This window comes from Macrobrachium rosenbergii, chromosome 14, assembly GCF_040412425.1.
Source record: "Macrobrachium rosenbergii isolate ZJJX-2024 chromosome 14, ASM4041242v1, whole genome shotgun sequence".
Taxonomy (NCBI): Eukaryota; Metazoa; Arthropoda; class Malacostraca; order Decapoda; family Palaemonidae; genus Macrobrachium; species Macrobrachium rosenbergii.
In genome coordinates this window covers 53114771-53134770 of record NC_089754.1, presented here as the reverse complement: position 1 = coordinate 53134770, position 20000 = coordinate 53114771, and the positions used below count along the sequence as shown (strand labels likewise).

The window sequence follows — 20000 nt, the reverse complement described above, 5'->3', positions numbered from 1 at the left end:
GGAGGAGGAAGAGAAGGAGAAGGAGGAGGAGCGGAGGGGTCAAGGCCCTATGCCACGGAAATTGGGAGAGAATTTTACAGGGCCAGCCCATCGGTCTATTCATCTGAAGGGTTCATTTCCCCTCCTAAGCGGTCCTTCACTATACACACGGTAAGGGGTGATTTATTCCTATCAGGGAAGGGACAAAGCGAGCGAGGGAAGGTCGGGGAAGGAGGGGAGGAGGGCAGGTCGGGGAAGGGGACGGAGGCTTGCGAGGGAATGAACTGAAAGCTTGGGGAAGGGGGAGAGGGAAAGCTGGGAAAAGGTCATAGGTTGATAGGTGGGGAGGGGAGAGAGAGAGAGAGAGAGAGAGAGAGAGAGAGAGAGAGGAATTGCACTTGATGAAAAGAAACAAGAGAGAGAGAGAGAGAGAGAGAGAGAGAGAGAGAGAGAGAGAGAGAAATTGCACTTGATGAAACAAAACAAGGAGGGAGAGAGAGAGAGAGAGAGAGAGAGAGAGAGAGAGAGAGAGACAAAATTGAGAGAGAGAGAGAGAGAGAGAGAGAGAAGCTGCACTTGATGAAAAGGAACAAGAAGCAAGGAGAGAGAGAGAGAGAGAGAGAGAGAGAGAGAGAGAGAGAGAGAGAGAGAGAGAGAGAAGCAACCCTGCTAGAAAAAAATATGAAAACAACTGCATTAGCAAAAACATGAACAATATTTCCATTACGCCAGAAATTTAATCGACTGAAAATAGAATTTTCGCTGACCTTTATTGACCTTACGTCAGAACCAATCTCACCGTCTAAGAGAAACTTTGCCTCAAATGAAAAAGAGCGTCAACTTTCAGATATTTCTATTTTCAAGCTGACAAGAATCGGATTTGAAACCTAGGATTGAAGAGGCCATAGTTAGCCCGCACTGCTTACCAAGTTGTATTGCTGTAACTTGTAATTATTATGTGGTTACGTTTCTTTTTATTTTCACATAATCGAACACTTTTGAAAACTGTAGCTAACTTATTCTCGACAGATACTGAATGACTTTCCTATACATTCCTATATAAAACTGTGGTCCCTTAATGTGGCCTGACCATGACAAAAGGGCCACAGTTCGAACAAACTCGAATCTACACAACATAAGGGAGCTCCCACATAAAATTAGATTTGTATATGAACTCGCTTTATTTTCCCTTTATTACGAGCGCCACTACCAATTTGAACAAACATGAACCCCTCTTTATCCAATGATGCTTTGTCCCAATTTTGGCTGAAACTGATCCAGCAGTTCTGGAAAAAATGAGAAAAGTTTCCGAAAGACATATACTTACATCCAGACGCCGGACAAGTTTTGATCAGAATGGCTCACTTTAAGCTTTCAACCTAAAGTGAGCTCAAAAGTCATGCATATTCAATCACGGGACGACGTCTGGCGAGAGGGCAATGAGTCACAATGAGATCCGTCAAGTCTACATGGTGGTGGGGTCGGGGCAAATACATAAAAATTGTTATGGCCTTCAAGACGTCGTCACAGAGAGAGAGAGAGAGAGAGAGAGAGAGAGAGAGAGAGAGAGAGAGAGAGAGAGAGAAACTCCCTCCTTTGTAAAACGGAGGAAGAGAACTTAGGGAGGAGATGGCCTTCAAAAGCCAAAATGAAATATTAAACTTCAAAAGACTTTTTAAAAGCGGACGAGGCGCCTGAATGGTACCAGTGATGTGAGAACAGAAGTTCATAGTTGAACTCTCGCGTTTTTTTTTTCCTCGCTCACTCACTCACTCCCTCACTCACTCACTCTCCCTTTGGCAAACTTCACACTCAAATTCATTTTGAGTTCACGCCAGAGCTCACCTGAAGTTCAAATACTGGAATTCATCCAACATACACGAGTCGAGTTGCGTCAGTTTAGAGAAAAAAAAGAGGAAAAAAAAAAAGAACTCCTTGGAGCTATTGTGCAGTAATGGCTGGTACTAACTTTTGACACGGGAGCGCCTCTGATTGCTCTGCCACCGACCAGCCTCCTCCCACAGACACGGTAACTTTGAAGGAATCTCTGTCTGTCTATATACCTCTGTCTGGGTGCGTGAGTGTGTGTGTGTCATAAGTGCGTGTCTGTGCATATATGTGTCGTAAGTGCGCGTCTGTACATACATCTGTCATACGCGCGTCTGTACATACAGTATATGCGTGTCATAAGTGCGTGTCTGTACCTGTGTCATACGCGCGTTTGTACATATTATGATTGTGTGTCATAAGTGCGTGTCTGTACATATATGTGTCGTACATATTTGTGTGTCATAAGTGCGTGTCTGTACATATATGTGTCGTAAGTTCGTGTCTGTACATATATGTGTGTGTCAAAAGTGCGTGTCCGTACATATATATGTGTCGTAAGTGCGTGTCTGTTCATATATGTGTGTCATAAGTGTGTGTCTGTGCATATATGTGTCATAAGTGCGTGTCTGTACATATATGTGTTATAAGTGCGTGTCTGTACATTATATGTGTGTCATAGGTGCGTGTCTGTACATACGTGTCATAAGTGCGTCTCTGTACGTATATGTGTCATAAGCGCGTCTCTGTACATATATGTGTCATAAGTGCGTCTCTGTACATATATGTGTCATAAGTGCGTGTCTGTACATGTAAGTGTGTCATAAGTGCGAGTCTGTACATATATTTCCACAAAGAATCTTCCATCTCCTACGCATGTATGATATTACGTGCGTATCTGTACGTATGTATATTAAAAATCTTTACTATGTAATTCTGTTCCTGTAACTGTAATCCTTGTATTTTAATAAACAGCAAGCATTGTAAAAATAACTGCCTAATGCTTAGACGAACTTAGCGCTGGACTATAAACAAAAATGCAAGAATGAACCACATCCAAACATAAATAGACCTACTGTGCACACCTTTAAGAGGGAGGACAATTCTGGAAGTCTTATATCACAACACCTTTAATAACAATTTATCAACTCTCGTTATGGCGCCGCGAAAAACAAGCAATCAAATAAACAAACTAAGGACAAAGTACAAGGACAAACAAACTCGAAGGAGGGAAAAAAAGACGCCATTAAGTCCGTCCGTAAGCTTGTAGCAAAACACGAAAGTGTGTGTGTGTGAGAGAGAGAGAGAGAGAGAGAGAGAGAGAGAGAGAGAGAGAGAGAGAGAGAAAACACGCACTCCCTTCCTCCATCTCCACAAAACAAACTCCGAAAAAAGAAAATAATATTATGAACCAGGTGTATATTTTTCTTCTTCCATTAGCGAACCCGATATAGGACAAATCAGCTTACCGGGTCTTTTGAGATTAAACTTCGCTAATCGAATATTTGCTTTGGCAAACTTGGGACTTTGGAAAGTCCGGGCCAGACAAAGTTGCCCCCTTTTGGATAATAGGTTAAAGGGAATACACGAGCTTCCAGGTCTATTTGTCTATCTACGTACGTACCCAGTCTGTCTATTTATCTATGTATCTGTCTGTTGGCATGAGGAAAATAAAAGTTGCGTTTGTTCAAAATAAGTCATGTCTCCACTAAATTAAAATAGCACACATTAAGCAGGGAGAGATTCATTCTCTCTCTCTCTCTCTCTCTCTCTCTCTCTCTCTCTCTCTCTCTCTCTCTCTCTCTCTCTCTATATATATATATATATATATATATATATATATATATATATATAATTATATAAATTAATATATACAGTATATGTATATATATGAACTCTTCAACTTAGATCTCACTGTTATTGATATTGTCGACACATTATCATCTTTTTTTCATAAAATATGAACTTCACCTAACTAAGAAGACTCCAGTACGGATAGCCAGGTCGTGAACGCCTCACGTATAACACTCTCAGATAATGCTGAGAAAGTATTTCCTTGTCCGATGGATTACAATGACAACAAGAGCGCAATCATCACAAGCAACACCAATAATAATAATAATAATAATAATAATAATAATAATAATAATAATAATAATAATAATAATAATAATAATAATATCTGTGTAACCCTTCATGTAAGCATATTTTATTGAATTTGAAGATTGCTGCTACAATGCAATTCAGTATTGTAAACTGAATGGCACTGTAGTAGCAACCAATCAAATTCAATAATAATAATAATAATAATAATAATAATAATAATAATAATAATAATAATAAATTTAATCAACATGTACCTAACATAAGAACAAATGTTACATATGTCTCCAGCACAATTTCCTTGGACACCACAGGTAACCTGACCAGCACATCAATAATAATAATAATAATAATAATAATAATAATAATAATAATAATGATAATAATAATAAATTTAACCAACATATACCTATAATAAGACCAAATGTTACATATGTCTCCAGCACAATTTCCTTGGACACCACAGGTGAACCTGACCAGCACATCAATTCACACCATTCACACACCAGATCTCTTAACCAACCCCGAATAAAGACGGCCAGCACTCCGAGCGGAGACGATACAGCGGGACAAAACGAGAACCCCGTCTTTTGAGATCGAGGATCGAGGTGAGCGTTTTCAAACCAACCCACAAATCCAGTACAAGAATGTCGATAAATTCCTGGGGCTGTGTGGGGCCCCCAGGAACGCGAAGGAGAAGCGGAGAGCCGCTGTACAAGATCCTTCGGCTGTCTTTATTCAGTTCCTCTCTCTCTCTCTCTCTCTCTCTCTCTCTCTCTCTCTCTCTCTCTCTCTGGTCTCGTTTTTATCATGTGTCTGTCAGGTTGGTTTTATCATCATGACTGCGGTATAACAAAATTCAGTGTGTAGAATTATACAATACGTACATACAGTATATATACATATGCCTCTCTGTATTTTATATATCTATATACATATATATATATATATATATATACATATATTATATAATTATATTTATATTATATATATATATATATATATATATATATATATATATATATATATATATATATATATATATATATATATATATATATATATATATATATATATATATATTATTTACAAAACATGTCACTCTGAACTAATTTCAATGTTTTCAAAGTGACATTATTAGTCATTATCATTATTATTATTATTAATTATTATTATTATTATTATTATTATTATTATTATTATTATTATTATTATTATTATTATTATTATTATTATTATTATTATTATTATTATTCATAGAGAACATACGAATGTATTCAATGATTCTCCAGGACGCCCCCACATAAAAGTACGACCACATGAGGAAAAAGAAAAGTAAAATTCAAAAATGCAAAAGATGCATGATATAATTCACAATACGTATATTTAAGTACATACGCGTACGCGTATTGTTATCAGCAAGGTTATATAAAATAAATATAAATACAAATAAGCAGGCAAGTCTACTGCTTCATCTGAACATGCCATACTACGCACACTCAATTATTCAACGTCTTTAATGCACGCAATGGAGTCGCAAACTCGAAGGTCAACCGGATTAATCAGTCTTCCGAACAAATCGCTTCCAGAATTTGGAACCCGAGGCCTTCCTCTGTAATTCTTGGAAACAACTAAACAACCCGCTTCCAGAATTTGGAATTACAAGCCTTCTTCTGTGTTTCCTGGTTTATTTAACTTAATTCTTACGCGAGACGGATTCGCCATTATTTGAGATACGTCCGTCCAGTCTCCATCTCTTCGCTGTAAATCAGAGAACGCGAGATACCACAGAGAAATAAAGCAATTCTTGTAATAGAGGGAGTATGTCGATCGCATCTTCTTCTCTCCGACCGCCTACGAGGGCGCCTCGGAAAAGGTGACGTGAATATAAACCGCCCAGTTAAAAGAACCATTCTCCCCCATAATGAGACGATAAAGATGGGAAGGCCATAAAAATAACTGGGATGTTTTGTACATTGCAGCTATGGCGAAGCTGCGGATGTTGGGGTGTAAAGGAAAAATAAACTACAGAAAGCTATGCAACTCGAATCTGCCACGCCAACTAAATCTAACAGTATGGTAGAGTGCCGCAAGCTTTATAGAATAATAATATCAAAAAAGCAACGCGGAATTTTTGTTTGAATATTGTAGTCCGACGGTAGTAATTCAGCACATCGAAACAGCATCTGGTCGTTTCAAGGTTATGACAGAGAGAGAGAGAGAGAGAGAGAGAGAGAGAGAGAGAGAGAGAGAGAGAGAGAGAATCAAAAGACCAGATGTTGGGAAAGGTTCACGACACATCAGCCCAATTCCGTAGCCCATACTTCTGGGTCGAAATGAAAACGAAAATACAAAATCGTTACGACCCGACAGCCATCGGTTTTCGGAAGGACGAATTCACGTCGGTTCACTTCTCTCTACGCATATCTGCCGACAACAATAAATCCAAGCGTCAGCGGCGGCAACACGGTCTCCTTTGTCATCAATTTTCCTCCTTATGGTTGGCACTGGTGCTTCTGTATGGCCCTCCGACGAAGCTTCCCCTTTAAAAATGTCGTTCGCCGTGTTTTGCGGGACATTGAGAGTTCGTCAGATTTCGAAGGTTGGAAATATATCACACTTATATTCGCAGACGACCTCTTTCTCTCTCACTCTCTCTCTCTCTTTTTCTCTCTCTTTCTCTCTCCCTCTCTCTCTCTCATGGATAGCAACTCACCAGGTCTCGGCAACAGCTTCCGGAATCTCCATCTTTGCTCCGCTGCCCAATGGAAACGGGTCAAACTTGCCGAATTTCTGTCAATATCTTGCACAGTTAACACCCCGTGACCTTCACTAGCCACTAAACAAACCTATTTCACAAATTTTCAAAAACGAAACTAATTGATCCGCTTGTTATACGGAAAAAGAAACTGTCACCACAGCCAATCAGCATCCGTGTTAGGAGTCCGCAGGCTCACTGACTGATGCCAATTGGTCGAGCAGCGAGAGCAGAGAGAGCTATGCGTTGATTGGCTGAGCAAGTTCCACGTAAGCAACAGGTGAGGTAAGATGGCGGCGGCTTCTTCAACCTGCCAGATGTGGTTCATAAAAGCCCGATTTGTCCGACTATCTTCGAGATTGCCTCCACGGTGATGAAGCCGCCCAAAAGAGACGGCCTTGCCCTCTCCGTCAGGTGGGGCCACGCCTTACAACAGTAGCCATGATGGATAACAATGAACCGAAAGCAAACTCCCACGCTTGCAGCCTGACTGCCTGCCTGCTTTGCCTACCTTCCGCCTACCGACGCCCCCTCCCCCCCCCTCCCCAACAACACCACCACCACCACCAACCCCCTTCATAGTCAGTGGCTGTTGATCAATATACGATAAGATATGTGTTCAACGACCATCACCGACACCGACCTTTAATATCTCAGAGCCTTGTGCTACATCTAAATCGGGCCTCGTTTTGTCCAGCCCAGAATCTTTTGCCGTCATCCTCGACGGCTTGTCTCATTAAATGAACACCTGGCTCTCTCAGAGGACAAGCATCATCCCAACACTATATAACCTTCCGTCGGGAAAAGACGAGGGTTTTCTCAAGGGCCTATACCGATGAGGCAAGCAAGCAACTGATAAGAGGCATATTAACAATTAGCGCCGTTCAGGTTCGGCCATATGGATCAAACAATTAGGATAGGTGCAGGAAGGATGTCGATTTATCGATTCCTTCAGCGGAGACAACACCCTTTGGCCCAACACCCCACCAAGCAGCCAGCCAGCCACAACGCTCTCTCACTAACTCACTCACTCTCTCTCTCTCTCTCTCCGTGTGACACTATACTTCACAAATGTCGAAATTTGATGATGATAGGGTCGTCGGATTTTCCGCTCATCCTCTTTAAAAAAAAAAAAACTGAGGCAATGAGATCACACTGCTACGAAATCACGACCTGGTTTGATTCTGGGCGTCCATCCTTCTCAAAACATATGTATGTATCACCACGCCAGAGGAGGCCCCCATCTTTAAAACATGCTATGCCGCGCAGAGTTGCGTATATGTACTTTTTACGCTCGGTGATGTGATTTGCCGACGCATTTGCTTGCGTAACACATCGTCACGACTAAAAATCAGGGAGGCAACTGCGCTTCTGACTTGTCTCTGTAGCTAAAAACTCCGTTCCCTCTCCCTGTTAACCTACTGAAAACGATCATTTAGCTTGAATACCGCAACGTAATATAAACCAAATTACGTCAATAATCTTCCTTCCACCTTCTGGAAAGAATTCATGTCTTCATGACAGACGCCATACCGCTCGCTGGGAATAACAAACACGCTTAAAGGTGACAACTCAAGAATGAATCTCTCGTCTTGGCAGGCTGCTATAGCCATCACTATATTTACTTAGGTCCTACGGATAAACTCATTCTCTTTTTTTCTACTGTTTTCTAATGAAGGTTTAATCACTGTCATGGGGTTATCTATTAGATGGATGCAGAAAACTTGAGGAAAAACTATTAGAGAGAGAGAGAGAGAGAGAGAGAGAGAGAGAGAGAGAGAGAGAGAGAGAGAGAGAGAGAGAGAGAGAGATTGGATGGATACAGACAACTTGAGGTAAAACTATCAGAGAGAGAGAGAGAGAGAGAGAGAGAGAGAGAGAGAGAGAGAGAGAGAGAGATGATACAGACAACTTGAGGTAAAACTATCAGAGAGAGAGAGAGAGAGAGAGAGAGAGAGAGAGAGAGAGAGAGATAAAGCTCTGACGTTAAAGCATCGCCATAAAAAAATTGAGGACAACTTAATGAAACAATGCACCTCAACTTACAATCACCAACTGCTGAGAAAAGTGTAAAAGGGTGCAAATCGTATAGCAATCCTCGCTCACTACTCAATAACGCAATTACCTGAAGCATCAGAAGGCTTCGGAAGGCACAACAAACCTACCTGCTTTCACCAGCTGTCTAATAAAGAGGTAAGACTTAGACAACCCTCCAACCATCTACTTCAAAATGTTTTTAACGAACTCCAAGAAGCTGTTGATTAATTTCCAATGTTTTTACTCTCTCTCTTTCTCTCGCTCTCTCTCTCTGCGATTCTTTTACGCTCTCAGGTTCCGGTTTAGATTAGAAGATGCCTGCACCTGGCAGTTAATTAATCTGTTTTACCTGAAGTCTTAACTTCGACTAAATTCAAACTAATGATTTACCTATACTGTAGAGTCTGACCGATTTGCATTTCTATTTCGGTGTCATGATTATTATCCGGAGTTGTTGTTGCTCAAGAAAAAATGTACTGTTAATTATTATTCAGAGCTGTTGTTGCTCAAAAAAAAAAAAACTGTTAATTATTATCCAGAGTTGTTGTTGGCCCCCCAAAAAATACTGTTAATTACTATTCAGAGTTGTTGTTGCCCCCCAAAAAACACTGTTAATTATTATCCAGAGTTGTTGTTGCTAAAAAAAATACACTGTTAATTATTGTCCAGAGTTGTTGTTGCTCAAAAAAATACTGTTAATTATTGTCCGGAGTTGTTGGGGCTCAAAAAAAATACTGTTAATTATTATCCAGAGTTGTTGTTGCTTAAAAAATGCTGTTAATCATCATCCAGAGTTGTTGTTAATAAAAAAATACTGTTAATTATTATCCTAAGAAAAATACAGTTAATTATTATCCAACGTTGTTGATGCTCAAAAAACCTGTTAATTATTATCCAGAGTTGTCGTTGCTCAAAAAAAATACTGTTAATTATTATCCAGAGTTGTTGCTGCTCAAAAAAAAATATTGTTAATATTATTAACACCGTTAATTTGCTGCTCAAAACTTAACGCTACGACGCATGAAATCTATCTTCTTTTAAAAACTTCAAGACTGCCAAGAGAGATTTTTACATGACCTTACTGCGCATGACGTGACACCATCGTCCAGCACCGTAATAAAAAACCCGTCATAAACACCCACAAAGACTACTGATGGCTCAGCGTTAAAATTAACGTCCGCCAAAAAAGAAAAAGAAGCAAACAGTCGGTGGAATATAGTTTATTCATGCTTCTCCACTTCAGGATTACCCCCTTTGACGTCACGAGCCGTGGCCGGCGTGTATAAATTCATCATGCAACGCCCCCTGTCAATAACCACAAGGGTAAACAATTGCAACCGCCAGACGAAAGCATCCATATTCACCCCGTATCAATTTTACTTGTAACCTACTACTAAACATGGGGAGGTTTCTGACCCGGGTGGGGAAAAAAAAGCAGGCGAAAAATAAACTCACCTTTAAAATGCAAAGGTAGGGGGTTTGGGGGGGAGGGAGGGAGGGAAGGGGGAAGTAATCGAATGGTGGGTAATGAACATACAGTAGTCTGGCACTGCCTCTCATATACCTGTATTTCCCGCCCCATCGCCAGCTACCTGCATGACCCGGAGTTTAGGCAAGGTGGCCCCTTGTCGCAAAGACACGTAATGGCCAATCCAGTCACTTTTGATGCTTTAATTAAGAGGCGGAGAGGAGGGGGGGTTGGGGGGGGGGCTTCTACCCTCGGTGGATAAATATAAAACAAGTGGCTATAATACAGAGCTGCAGAGAGTCATAACCATCAAGATGATGGACACTGCCTCCAACAATCGCCATCATCAACACGGTAATGCTGTTAGCTGCGCAGTTAACAGCGCCTTTAAACAAAGAATATATTAACTTCTACCTCGGCACTTCAGAAGAATGGGCGAAAATCTCCTCTCTCCCTCATCTTTTTTTTTTTATGAAATTAAACTCGCTACAGTCTTTTTTATATACTAAAATTTATCTTTGTCGTTGTCTTTCTCTCACTCTCTCAACTAAACTTAATTTAGTAAAACTCGCTGTAATTTTTTTATACATAATTTAAAATTCATCTTCGTCGCGGTCTCTCTCTTCCTCTCTCTCTCTCTCTCTCTCTCTCTAATTCTTTTTATAATTCAAAATTTATATTCGCTCTCTCTCTCTCTTCGTCTCTCGTCTGTTTTTGCTTTCAAGATACGGAGCGAACCTCTCTCTCTCTCTCTCTCTCTCTCTCTCTCTCTCTCTCTCTCTCTCTCTCTCTCTCTCTGAGAGCCGAGGTGTTTACGCTCCCAGTTGCAAAATACTTGCTTCGCAACACTCCGCGGTGGCTTAATAATATTTAGGCTCCGCATCGCGGCCACTCAAAACGGATTTCTTGCCTCTCGGCGCAACCTCAAAGGTTCTGCAAAGCTCGGGGGGCTCCTTATTGGCCAATCGCGACTACCGTGAATAAAGGAGGATCCCTGAAATATTATGGACTCTAATAACATTGCTTTTTCTCCGGGCGACATTGAAGGACACTCCAGATGCCTCGCTGAAGTGTCGTTATACCATAAGAGGAAGGAGGCGCCGCCCCCCCTCTCCATAATAGAGGTCGCATCGCATCGCGCTCAAAGTCAGATCGTTGTCAGTAATCTTTTTAGTTTTCTGAAAAGAAAATTGTTGTGGCGGCTTTGTCTGTCCGTCCGCACTTTTTCTGTCCGCCCTCAGATCTTGAGAACTACTGAGGCTTGATCATACCCAATTGCAGTCCTCTAGCCTCAGGAGTTTTTAATTTATTTAAGGTAAAAGTTAGCCATAATCGTCCTTCTGGCAACGATATAGGATAGGCCACCATTGGGTCGTGGTTCAAGTTTCATGGGCCACGGCTCACACAGCATTATACCGAGACCACCGAAAGATAGATCTGTTTTCCGTGGCCTTGCTTATACGCTGTAGCATTAAACTTGATTGCGCCCAAGAAACTTCGGCGCATTTTTTACTTTTTTTTATTTCGGCTGACTCACAACGAAAAAATTTTTTTTTCTAATTCTATTCTCAGATATTTCCTCTTAACAACCATATCTTCCTTCTGAATCCTTCTGAATTGGTCTATTCTCATTCATGCCCGTTTTGTGACAATATTCTCATCACAGTAATCCTGCCTCATACTTGTCCTGGATCTTTCCTAGATAGTGACCGCCAAAGGTTTTCGGGGGTCGTTACTTAGGACTAATATTTCTTGGGGGTCATTATCTTTATGATATTTACAGTTTTTTTTTATGTTTTTACGGTCATCCCAACGGGCTTGTACTGAAGATATCCACGTCCTCTCGATATCCCTGAATTTATCAATTGTCATCCATGGCCTTCAAATCCTATTCACCTCCATGAATTAGATTTCAAGGATTTTATTCTCAAATATGTAATTTCTGAGTAGAGAAAAATTTAAATTGCCGAAAAAACGTAGGCAACAATTTAAATTGCGGAAAAAAACGGTAGACAACAATTCAAATTGACGAAAAAAACGTAGACAACAATTTAAATTGATGAAAAAAACGTAGACAACAATTTAAATTGCCAAAACAAATGCAGAAGAAAATTTAAATTAGCGAAAAAAAGTAGACAACAATTTAAATTGCCGAAAAAAACGCAGACAATTTAAATTACCGAAAAAAAACGTTGACAATTTAAATTACCCAAAAGAGCGTAGACAACAATTTAAATTGCCGAAAAAAACGTAATATCCTACGAGAAAGCTTTTGAATCTTAATCTAAAATATTTACCGAGACAATAAGCGCAGGACGTTCGATTGTAGTGACATATTCATGTCACAATCGATCAGCAATGACTGTAAAAGAGTCGCGCTTTTTATGAACGAGAGAAACAACTGGCATTGGCATTCAAATTTCATTTATTATTATTATTATTATTATTATTATTATTATTCTGAGATTAAATTCACGAGGTTTTACACAAAAGAAAGCGGCCGCTTTTTGTTGCAATATACACAACTGCCGTTTCAGCCTGAATAGTATTTTCTTTAAAGTAAAGAGTAACAAACAAAAACATACATGTGCACACACAATACACACACACACACACACACACATATATATATATATATATATATATATATATATATATATATATATATATATATATATATATATATACCGTAATGTATCGAGTAGAGAGAGAGAGAGAGAGAGAGAGAGAGAGAGAGAGAGAGAGAGAGAGAGAGAGAGAGAGAGAGAGAGTATACACAAACGCATACAAGGAAACTCTCTAGTATTTCAACCTAATTTTGATGTACCTAAACGTTACTGCGTTTGGCACTCTCCGTCATATATGATTATTAATAGTAATACACCTTTTTATAATATATATATATATATCTCCGGAGGTTTCCAGTAATTACCTGTCCTTTTTTTATTGCCCAGGAAGTTTCCAGTAATTGCCCCTCTTTGCATGTACCTGGGAGCTATCAGTAATTGCCCTTCCGCGTATTCCTGGCGCTGCTAGTCAGTTCATTAAGCGCAATCCCGTTTGCTCCTGCTACATTTAATTTGCTTCCTTGCATTATCAAAAAATCATATTCCATTAAACCAGTTCCTCCCCTTCGCCGAACTCTCTCTCTCTCTCTCTCTCTCTCTCTCTCTCTCTCTCTCTCTCTCTCTCTCTCTCTCTCTCTCTCTCACAAAGCGTTCTGGCATTATGTTTCGTGTTAGTTTGTCTTTATGTTAGAAAAAAAAATTTCCTCCCTTTTCCCTTCTATCTATCTATCTCTCTCTCTCTCTCTCTCTCTCTCTCTCTCTCTCTCACACACAAAGCGCTCTGACATTATGTTTTTCTTAGTTTGTCTTATGTTAGAAAAAGATCTTTTTCTCCCTTTTCCCTTCTCCATCCCTCCCTCCTCCCCATCTCTCTCTCTTTCCCTCCTCCTCGCCTCTCTCTCTCTCTCTCTCTCTATCTCCCTCACTCAATATATATATATAGTTTACTTTATGTTTCAAATTCCATTTTTCCCCTACTCACATTGCTCTTTCTTTTTCATATTCGTTTTCCCCCTTACCTACCATTCCGCTGTCTTCTTTATTTCACTCTTCTTCTTCTTCTTCTTCTTCTTCTTCTTCTTCTTCTTCTTCTTCTTCTTCTTCTTCTTCTTCTTCTTCTCGTGCGTTTCTTTACAACCGCTGCTTCTCCCTAACATGAAATCAATGTCCTCCACTTAAGCGTCCCGTTTAGAGATAATTTCATTTCCTCTTTTACCTTCTCTTAACCTTTTCATTTCCCAAGTTCCCTCCCCTGCTCGTTTTATTCAGTTCGGATCTGTCCTTCCTTTCGTCGGCGGATGCCGTGTGCAAGCGCAATTAAGAAGCAAGCTTCATTCGGGGACACAATTATTGAATGGTAAAAATTCGCCATTTTTAAAGGGGGAGACATTTGGAGGTAGCAAATGGACGACGGAGCCTCGTCTCAAGAATTTACTCATTTAACATTATACACAAAGTCAAAGCAAAGCAAAGGGTGTGCTCTGCCGATACTCCTTCTTACTTGTTAAATAAGGACGAGGTTTAATATTCAATTAGCGTCACCAAAATTCCCTCCCATGGCCGGGGTCATTCTTAGTTCTTCATACGCATGGGCTTGAATTGTTTGGGGTGTGTGTGTGTGTGTGTGTGTGTGTGTGTGTGTGAGAGAGAGAGAGAGAGAGAGAGAGAGAGAGAGAGAGAGAGAGAGAGAGAGGTCAATTTCATCTACCAAACCTAGAACTGTCTCCTTTCTATACAAATGCAACGAGGGAGAAAGAGAGAATTTTCACCCATCAAATCTAGATTTATCTATACGAGAGAGAGAGAGAAAGAGAGAGAGAATTTTCATCTATCAACTCTAGAACTCTCTCCTTTCTATACGAATGCAACGAGAGAGAGAGAGAGAGAGAGAGAGAGAGAGAGAGAGAGAGAGAGAGAGAGAGAGCGAGAGAGTAAGAGAGAGAGAGTGACTGAATTTTCACCCACTTCTTTAACCTCCCCCTTCCACCCCTCACGTTACAGTTAATGTCCTTTCTTCTCCCTTTCACCCACTGAGCACCGCCCCAGAGCGGCGATAATAAGTTGGGCGAGCATATACCTGGGAGAGGCACACCGGCCTTGGTGGATAAAGGTGTTGTGTCTGCACTCCTGCTACTCGCAATATATCACAAGGAAATCAATACTACACAGCTGAACACACTGAGAGAGACTTGAGTGGGATGGAGGGACGTGGTGAGAGAGAGAGAGAGAGAGAGAGAGAGAGAGAGAGAGAGACGGCGTATGATAGCACTGGCAGATAAGGATGGATACAACTTCATGGAATGGAGTGGACTGGGAAGTTGGCTTGTTTTTAGAGAGAGAGAGAGAGAGAGAGAGAGAGAGAGAGAGAGAGAGAGAGAGAGAGAGAGAGAGAGAGAGAGAGGACGGCGTATGATAGCATTGACAGATAAGGATAGATACAACTTTATGGAATGGAGGACTGGGAAGTTGGCTTGTTTTTAGAGAGAGAGAGAGAGAGAGAGAGAGAGAGAGAGAGAGAGAGAGAGAGAGAGAGAGAGGGGACGGCGTATGCTAGCATTGACAGATAAGGATAGATACAACTTCATGGAATGGAGTGGACTGGGAAGTTGGCTTGTTTTTAGAGAGAGAGAGAGAGAGAGAGAGAGAGAGAGAGAGAGAGAGAGAGAGCGAGAGAGAGAGGGACGGCGTATGCTAGCATTGACAGATAAGGATAGATACAACTTCATGGAATGGAGTGGACTGGGAAGTTGGCTTGTTTTCAGAGAGAGAGAGAGAGAGAGAGAGAGAGAGAGAGAGAGAGAGAGAGAGAGAGAGAGAGAGAGGGGACGGCGTATGCTAGCATTGACAGATAAGGATAGATACAACTTCATGGAATGGAGTGGACTGGGAAGTTGGCTTGTTTTCAGAGAGAGAGAGAGAGAGAGAGAGAGAGAGAGAGAGAGAGAGAGAGAGAGGACGGCGTATGCTAGCATTGACAGATAAGGGTAGATACAACTTCATGGAATGGAGTGGACTGGGAAGTTGGCTTGTTTTCAGAGAGAGAGAGAGAGAGAGAGAGAGAGAGAGAGAGAGAGAGAGAGAGAGAGAGAGAGAGAGAGAGAGAGAGAGGGCGTGTGATAGCATTAGGGATAGATGTAGCTTTATGGAATCGAGTGGACAGGGAAGCGTGTCTGTTTTTAGAGAGATTGAGACAAGAGTAATGACTCGGGCCCAAATTTCCAGTAACTGTTATCACGGGCGATATTCGTTCGCTAAATGTCGCCATTTTTCTTGATGGTGAATATGTCATCGTGAGGGGAGGGGAGGGTGGAGGGGAGGGGGTGGAGGGGGAAGACGCCATAGGTGAAAACAGGCCACTCAGACTGAATTGGAGAAGAAGGACTGATACCGAAATTCAGATTCCTGCATGGATGAAATGAGCACTAGTGTTTGCTAATTTCTATTTCGACATCTATAAATATGGAATAAAACTATACGATCTTATACACCCACACACGCACAAATAATATATATATATATATATATATATATATATATATATATATATATATATATATATATATATATATATATATATATGCACAATTATTTTACAAGGCGCCTTCAATGTTTTAATGTATCGACAGTACAAAAATACGACCCTCGAAATTCAGAATCGTTCCAAAGATTATTATCGGATTATTACGCTATTGAATTAAACATATTCCCACGAACAACCAATTTATCCTGAGAGAGAGAGAGAGAGAGAGAGAGAGAGAGAGAGAGAGAGAGAGAGAGAGAGAGAGAGAGAGAGACTGCGACCGCTTTCTTTTTTTATCATCGAGGAAATAAAAAAACGAAGCTTGGAACTTCAGCTAATTCTTGATCAAAGAGTAGATCTATTAAAACTCAAGAGATATATCCGAGGAATGATCTACATAGAACTCCTATTATCTCTGATTGCATTGCAACTCTATTGTTGCAAAGGTAACTTCTCCGAGTGAGGGACTCTGCTACAAAGGCTCCCTCGGAAAACTTTCAAATGACTTCTAATCTCTGGCAGTATTTATGTTGACTCGAGGAAAACTTTAGTTTGCTCTATTAGGCTCTGAACACTCTAGAGGAATGGGAGGAGAGAGAGAGAGAGAGAGAGAGAGAGAGAGAGAGAGAGAGAGAGAGAGAGAGAGAGAGAGAGAGAGATTGTGTAAATATTACATGAACGTGTGTCTCATTTCAATTTGAATACAGGATTGCATTAAAAGAACTCTGGCGAGTCAAAGGAAACATTTCGCTTTCAGTTCATCCCAATACCAAAAGAAGGAGAGAGAGAGAGAGAGAGAGAGAGAGAGAGAGAGAGAGAGAGAGAGAGAGAGAGAGAGAGAGAGAGGGGACACCAGGAATATAAAATACGGGTCAAGTGAAAAAGCAGAGCCGTGTCACGGTTTCCTTGGAAGTCTCCCACTGTCAAAAACAGACTGACCTTCTTTCCCCTTCCATTCATCTTTACAAATTCTCCCTCTCCCTATTTTCCGTTGGTTCTTTACCAGAAATAGTCCGTGTTCTTCGCGTGGTTGGGGAATTTGTTCTTTTCCCGTCCACCGCGTTGTTGTTCTCTCCGCCTGCTTGCTGTTGTTCTTTGCTGTTCTGTGCTGCGGGGGTGGGGGGTTGGTTGGCGTTCTCTCTCACCCTTCGCAGGGTTGTCATTCCCTCGTTCGGTCTCTTGTCTGGAGCCTTTCGAGGTGTTGTCCTGTTCTCTCCTAACAGCTGTTTCTATGGCCTTTTATTTCTTGCGTTCTCGCCTTGTTATTCCGTTTTAAGCGTGGTTGATCAAGTATCCGGGTTGCTGAACCCAACCCTGGGTCGTTGTGCTTTCCTTGGTAATGTGTGTGTGTAGGCAGGAGGAGGAGGAGGAGGAGGAGGAGGAGGAGGAGGAGGAGGAGGAGGAGGAGGAGGAGGAGGAGGAGGAGGAGGGGATGTCTGTCAATTCAGCCTGTGGTCCGGACACTTCCCTCCACTTAAAATATATCGCCATTCCACCAGTTCACAAAAGCAGGTTGCCTCATGTCATTCCTTCCCTCTACTTCTTTCAATCCCTTATTTGGTAAACATTTCGCCTTTTCAGCATCCGTTCTATCAGAATAGCAATACGGGAGGGGTAAGGGAGGCGATGGGACAGTATGGGAAGCAACCTAGAAATCTGTAAGTATTGCCTCTGTGAATTGAAAGATTCTTGTATTGAGGAGTTCTTAAACTTTTCAATGAATCCGAGATATTTTCTATAATGTCTAATGGTAATTCTACCTTAAAGATATCATTTTATTCAACATTAGAACCATCACAAGCTCAGTCGTCCATCTCTGTTCTTACCCAAATAAAAAAAAAAGGAAAAAAAATTAAATCTCTAAGTAGTGCCTCTGCGAATTGAAAGATTCTCATACTGAGGAGTTCTTAAAATTTGAAAATGAATCCAAAATATTTCCTTTACTTTCTATTGGTAATTCGACCTTCAAAATATCATTTAACTCATCCTCAGAATCATCACAAGCTCAGTCGTCTATCTCAGTTCTTACCCCAATCAAAAAAAAAGGGATAAAAAAAAAACTGGAGAGAAAAATCTCGCTAAAAGCTGAAGTCCGTCTTCATTTCAGGCAATGATTTGTAATTCCCTCTTCCTCGGATTACCTCCATCTCCATTCTTCAACATCTCTTGTCCGTTCCATCTTACCTCCTTACCTTTACCTATTTTTTTCTCCCTTACCTCCCTTCATCATTCCCTTCATTCAGATCCCGTCTCTCTCTCTCTCTCTCTCTCTCTCTCTTGCCTTTTCTATCCATCCCCCTTGCCTTCATCTCGGTCACTGAGGGGAAAATATGAGGTCGTTTGATTAAAGTCAGGTCAAGGGAGAGAGAGAGAGAGAGAGAGAGAGAGAGAGAGAGAGAGAGAGAGAGAGAGAGAGAGAGAAGGGAGGCTTAGCTAGAGGGGGAAGACGGGGGGGGGAAGCTTGGGAGCAGTTCTACCTGATGGGGAAGTGATGGGGGTGAGGGGACATGCAGGAGATTCGGGGGAAAGGGGGTGGGATAAGTGGAGGAGGAGGAGGAGGAGGAGGAGGAGGAGGAGGAGGAGGAGGATGGAGACGCCATCCTTATCATCGGCATCATTGAGTGTGTTGATGTAAGCAGCTCCTTATATGACGTTCCAAATTTCTCTTCCTCGTCTTCTTCTACTTCTTCTTCTTCTTCTTCGGATGAAATGACTCGACCGGACCAATTACCTCTTTCTGTTTTTTTTTACTCAAACGGAACTTTATCTCCGTAGAAACGAAGGGAATTGTCTCTTGTCTTTTTACTGCCTCTTCTTGCATGGTTGCTAGTTCTTTCTTCGCTGTTTTTTTCGTTGTAACTGGTAGCAGATCTATACACCTATTGTTATAGGAAGTGATTGGCCGGAGCCGTTTCTTCTGGCGCTCTTACGATCAGGGTGGTTCTTATTTCTCTTCAAGGCAAATTTCACCGGGACGGTAAGGAATAATACACAAGTGAGAAGGGAAAAAATAGTGTGATTGTATGTCAGTCTGCAAATGAAAGGAACAAATCGTGCAATCGGAGTAAAGACTTTAACAGCGGAACATAGCAATCACCACACAAACAGTATCTCAGAGATGAGTTTAAGGCTATTAGCCCTGTAAAATTTTTGTCCACGCTTGATAATAATTTCCTTCCGTCAATCAACGGCTGAATTTTTTCCTCCTTTTCGCCATAAAACCTGTGATAAGCACTTCAGGAGACTGGTTTTAGTTCCTCTATACTCAGTTCATAAAAATGAGAAGCCACAATTTCACAAGTCTTATTCAATGACCAATATTTCTCTTTAAATTGTTTATAAATACTTTCAAAACCGAAAATTTCCCTTACACACAGGAAACAGCTATTTCAATGAAAAGCAATGCAAAAATGAGGAGACTCTGATTACTGAATCAAAATGACAGCAAAACGCCGGAAAGCCACCATTTATTTCTCTCTCTCTCTCTCTCTCTCTCTCTCTCTCTCTCTCTCTCTCTCTCTCTCTCTCTCTCTCTCTCATGTTTGTCCTCCATTCCTATACGTGTTTTCTCCCCCTTCTTTTCTCAACCCTTATACACACCACCACCGCTTTCCCCCTACGCCCTATCAACCTGCCAAGATACCTGGCTCTAACCTTTGCCCCCCGAAAAAAGCAAGGAAACATCGCAATCTTTTGGCCTCTGAGGAAACCGAATTCCTCTAATATTCATTCACAATTCTC

General features: G+C 41.1%; 1 protein-coding gene across 25 annotated transcripts in view; it reads right to left on the bottom strand.

Annotated features, from left to right (window-relative positions):
* bru3 (bruno 3) overlaps positions 1-20000 on the bottom strand; it is a 905487-nt gene that overhangs the window by 762405 nt on the left and 123082 nt on the right. For 4 of the 25 annotated variants that reach the window (XM_067116887.1, XM_067116898.1, XM_067116889.1 and 1 more), the window contains exon 1: positions 6626-6766. The exons of the other annotated variants lie outside the window; for them this stretch is intronic. The gene's annotated coding sequence lies outside the window, so the exon portion shown is untranslated. Of the gene's footprint in view, positions 1-6625; positions 6767-20000 lie in introns of those variants that run through there. 25 annotated transcript variants of the gene reach the window in all.